The 5,104-nt window shown below is 34.3% G+C and overlaps 1 protein-coding gene and 1 pseudogene across 2 annotated transcripts in view; one reads left to right on the top strand and one right to left on the bottom strand.

Moving 5' to 3' along the window:
* LIN9 (lin-9 homolog (C. elegans)) overlaps positions 1-5,104 on the top strand; it is a 143,367-nt gene that overhangs the window by 79,614 nt on the left and 58,649 nt on the right. The gene's annotated exons all lie outside the window — the stretch shown is intronic.
* LOC102819304 overlaps positions 4,242-5,104 on the bottom strand; it is a 4,019-nt pseudogene continuing 3,156 nt past the window's right edge.

Raw genomic sequence — 5,104 nt, forward strand, 5'->3', positions numbered from 1 at the left:
CAACAAATTTGTCCCTATTTTTTCTTTGATGATATTTATAATTCTTGGTTTTACATTTAGGCTTGTAATCCATGTTGATTTCTTTTTTTCTTTTTTTTTTTTAATAATATGTTGTGAGAAATGGGTCTTGTTCATTCTTCTGCAAATGAATTTCCAGTTTTGGCAGTACCATTTGTTGAAGAGACTACCTCTTACACATTTGATGAGTTTTGGCCCTTTGTCAAAAATCAGCTGACAACTGTGGGTGGATTTGCTTCTGGATTCTCAATTGTTTCATTGGTCTATGTCTCTTTCGTTGTACCAGTACCAGGCTGTTTTGACCACTGTGACTATGTGGTAGTAGATTATGACATCAGGGAGTGAGAGGTTTTTAACTTTGTTGTTCTTCTTAAATGGTGCTTTATTTATCCAAGGTCTCTTTCCTTTCCATATAAAATTAGTGATCTGTTTCTCCATCTCTTTAAAGAATGTTGTTGGAATCTGGATTGGGATTGTGTTGTTATCTATAGATGCTTTGGGCAGAGTTGTCATTTTCACAGTTTTAAGTCTTCCTATTCATAAGCATGAAATATTATTCCATTTTTGTCTCTCTTCCTTTTTTCTTTTCTTTGCAGTGTTTTAATGCAATAAATACATTCTTTGATTTTTGTAGGAATTGAAGTATATATTTATTGTATTAGGCAAATTTGCACAAGTTTTCTTTGTATAGGTCTTTTGTTTCTCTAAGTAATTAATTTTTTTGTGGTGGCTATTGTAAATGGTATTGTTTTCCTAATTTCCTTTTCATAACTGTATTTAGTAATACAGAGGAATCCTGCATGGGAGGGGATTGTAATCATTGCAGTGAAATGAAATACGATAGGATGAATGTAAAGCTGATGCTCTCCCATATAAACTATCACTCAATTCACAATAAAAACTTTAAAAAATAATAATATAGAGGAATCCAAATGATTTTTGTATATTGATCTTGTGTCCTGTTACATTGCTGAATCTTTCAGTGTGTTTCACTAATTTTCTAGCTGAGTTTTAGAATTTTCTATGTTTAGGGACATACCATTTACAAATAGTGATTTACTTCTTTGTCAGTTTGGATGCTTTTAATTTTCCTTTCTTGACTTTAAGCTCTGGCTAGAATTTCCAACACAGTATTAAATAGGTCTGGTGTCTGGTTCTTATTCTCAAAGGAAATGCTTTCATTTCTCTCCATTGAGAGTCATATTGGCTGTTATATTTTTATATGTGCTCCTAATTATGTCGAGGAATTTCCCTACTATTCCTATTTTGTTGAGGTTTTTCATCAAGAATGGATGTTGGATTGTGTCAAATGCCTTTCCTGCATCAATCAAAATGATCATTTTTTTGTTGTTGTTTTATTTATATGGTGGATTATGTTTATTTATTTTTTTTTCTAATATTGAACCATCCTTACATCTCTGGTATGAATCCAACATGGTCATGATTTTTTTTTTTTTAATGTTGAATTCTACTGGCTAGGATTTTGTTGAGAATTTTTGCATATATGTTCATGGAAGATGTTAGTCTATAATTTTCATTTTTAGTGATGTCCTTACTTGGTTTTGGTATGAGGGTATGCTCATTTCATAAAATGTATTTGGAAGTTTTCCATCCTTTTTTATGTTCTGGAATAGTTTGAGTAAAACTGGTGCCAGCTCTTCTCTGAATGTTTGATAAAATTCTCCAGTAAAGCTATCTGGATCCAGAATTTTTTTGTTGTTGTTGGAAGTTTTTAAATGACCTGATCAATTTCTTCTTTTGTTATAGGTCTATTGAAGTTTTCTACTTCACTCTGTTTTAGTTTAGGTAGGTCATGTTTTTCTAAAAATTTATCCATTTCTTCTGGATTTTAAAATTGTTTGGAGTACAAGTCTTCGTAGTATTCTGTTATCCTTTTTATTTTCCTTGTTTCTGTTGTGATGTCACCCATATTGTTTCTTATGCATGTTATTTGCAATTTCTTCTTCCTTTCTTTTGTTACATTTGTGAATGATTTTTCAATTCTATTCATCTTTTCGAAGAACCAAGTTCTTGTTTTTAATTTTTTGTTTTGTTTTTTCACATTCATTTATTTCAGCTCTAATATTTATTATGTATTTTCTTCTGGTGACTGTAGCCTTATTTTGCTGGTATTTTTCTAACTGTTGGAAATTTCTGTTAATGTGTTGATTTTGATTCTTCTTTTTGGCTCTGTGTGTTTATTTGGTATAAATTGCTTTCTAAACACTGCTTTCTGAAAGCGAAGAAGACTTAAAATACTTACTGATGAAGATCAAGGACCACAGCCTTCAATATAGGTTACACCTCAGTGTAAAGAAACAAAAATCATCACCATTGAACCAATAAATAATATCAAGATAAATGGAGAAAAAATTGAAGTTGCCAAAAATGTCATTTTGCTTGGATGAACCATCAATACTCACGGAAGCAGCAGTTAAGAAATCAAAGAATGTATTTATTGTATTAGGTAAATCTGCACAAGATCTCTTTCAAGTGTGGAAGAGCAAAGATGCCTGTTTGAGGACTAAGGTGCGCCTGACCCAAGCCATGGTACTTTCAATAACCTCATATGAATGTGAAAGTTGGACAACGAATAAAGAAGACTGTAGAATAAAGAGTTATGATGTTGGCAAAGAATATTAAAAGTAACATGGACTGTCAAAAAAAACCCCAAAACAAATCTGTGCTGGAAGAAGTACAGCCAGAATGTTCCCTGGAAACCAGGATGTCAGATTTCATCTCTCATACTTTGGACATATTATCAGGAGGAACCAGTCCTTGGAGAAGAACATCATTCTTGGTAAAGTGGAGGATCAGCAAAAAAGAGGAAGACTCCCAACAAGATGGATTGGCACAGTGGCAGCAGCAGTGGGCTCAATTGTAGCAACAATTGTGAGGTGGGCATACGGCACAGGGAAGTGTTTCACACTGTTGTGCTTAAGGTTGCTGAGTGGGTACTGATGCACAGTATCTAATAACAACAAGTACTGCTTTTGCTATGTGCCAAACGTTTTAATATGTTGTGTTTTCGTTTTCATTTGATTCAAAGAATCTATTATTTGGTTTTTTATTTGTTCTGTTATCCAGTAACTTTTAAGTAGGGTGTTATTCAATTCCCATATATTTTAATTTTGTTTACTAGATCTTCTTATTGTTTGTTTGTTTTTTTATTGCCATTACTGTATATATTTTTCCATCCTTTGATTTTTAATCTGTTTTTGTCTTTGTGTGTAAGGTGTGTCTCTTGTAGGAAGCATATTCAAATATCCTTTTCTTATCCATTCTGATACTCTCTTGTCTATTGACTGATATATTTAATCCATTGATGCTCAGTGTAATTATCAATAGGTACGTATTGATACCAGTCATTTTGCTGTGTGTTTTTTGTGGTGCTACTGCTTTCTTTGTTCCACATGTTTTTGGGCTGAGTTCATTCTTTTGTGTGCATTTTTCTTGTTAATTTCTTCATTCCTGGTGTTTTAGTGTTTGGAAAATCATCACAGTTTCCCCTTTTGTTGTGGTATGAAGATGTATTAATTTCTTTTGAGGTTACCCTATAATTTATTAGTTTTTACCCAGTTTGAATCATTCTGCTTTGCCTTGAAATCTGCTTGACTTCCTTGACATTTGGAAGTCCTATAACTATACTCTTTTCCCATTGGAATCCCTATTGTCAATCTTTTAGGCTTGTTTTACTTTGGGTACTTCCATATCTGGATTAAATTCTGCATTTTGTTTCCATGTATGTCAATTTCCTCATTGTCTGCTGTTGCTGATTCTCATTCCAGAGGACTTCCTTTAGTAATGTTTGTACAGTTGGCCTGGTTTTTACTAATTCCTTTAAAAAGATTCATTACTGATATTTTTCTAAATTTAGTACATGATTTTCTAATATTAAAAGTTTAGCATCGTCTAGTTAGTGGAAGAATTAAGTATATTAGGTTATATCTCAAAAAGATACAACAAATTGATCCTTCAGCAGCTAATTAAGAGTTAGTGTTGCAATGAAAGTAACAAATGTCAGCTTTTCAAAAACTGTACCTAATCTAGTCCCCAGGCTAGAAGGAGAGGAAGAAAATAAGAAAACGTGTATGAAACAAAGTCTTTCCCAACAAACAGCTGAGTCCTAAGTAGTGGCACTTACTTTTGGCTAAGTTTACATAACATACCACTGAAACACTGGCTTTGATGGCTACCTGTGGGAAACAGACAAACTGATCCAATCACTGGTGGTCATTAATGACTTCTTCTATTGGTGGGACTGTAGAGATGCTTATAGTGTACCCACACTTGAGGAAGGACATGCCCAGTGCAATCAGACATTGCCAATTCAAGTAGGACACAAAACTCAGATATGCTATGCTGACCCTTGCAGTCATCACATAAGACACCATGTGCCCTAATTCCTGGACGTAAGCAACTACAAAGTACATGTGATAGAACAGATGATGAGGACCAAGGTTCTGCCTGCAATCCTCCAGCCTGTTCCATTGTCAGTCACTCATTGCTGGCTGCTAACTTGTAAATGTGAGGATGGGTATGAAAACAAAAGAAGCAGTAAACTCTGCAGTACATTCAGAAAGTCGATCATTTCCATCAGATGTTCTATATCTTGGAAGACAGAAATAAGCAGAGTGAGGATAATGGCAATAGAGTGAGTGAGAATCACTCGGGCAAAGTGTAACCATTTTAGGTTCTGGAATCCCTCCATGACAAACTGGCCAGAGTAGGTTCTTATCACGGGGGAGCTCTGTCCAGCAACCATGCTGTCCAGATGTACAGTGTAGCAAGCCCAAGGTAGGATCCCGGCATAAGGTCCCCTTTATGAATGTCTGCCATCAGTGTTGAATTATAACCAAGGAAGAGGACATCAGACCTGGAAAAGCAGTTATTTTTACACCCTTGAACCACCTGGTCACTGTGGTTTTCCAAAAAAAAAAAAAAAAAAAAAATTCTGATAGAAGTTGAAAGACCCTGCTCCTGTTCAACAAAATGGCAATTTCCAAGTCAATTCCAACTCATGGTAACCCCATCTATATAGAGAAGAACTGTACTCCTGTGGTTTTCAAAAAAAAAAAAAAAAAAA

Source organism: Chrysochloris asiatica, unplaced genomic scaffold (assembly GCF_000296735.1).
Source record: "Chrysochloris asiatica unplaced genomic scaffold, ChrAsi1.0 scaffold00161, whole genome shotgun sequence".
NCBI lineage: Eukaryota > Metazoa > Chordata > Mammalia > Afrosoricida > Chrysochloridae > Chrysochloris > Chrysochloris asiatica.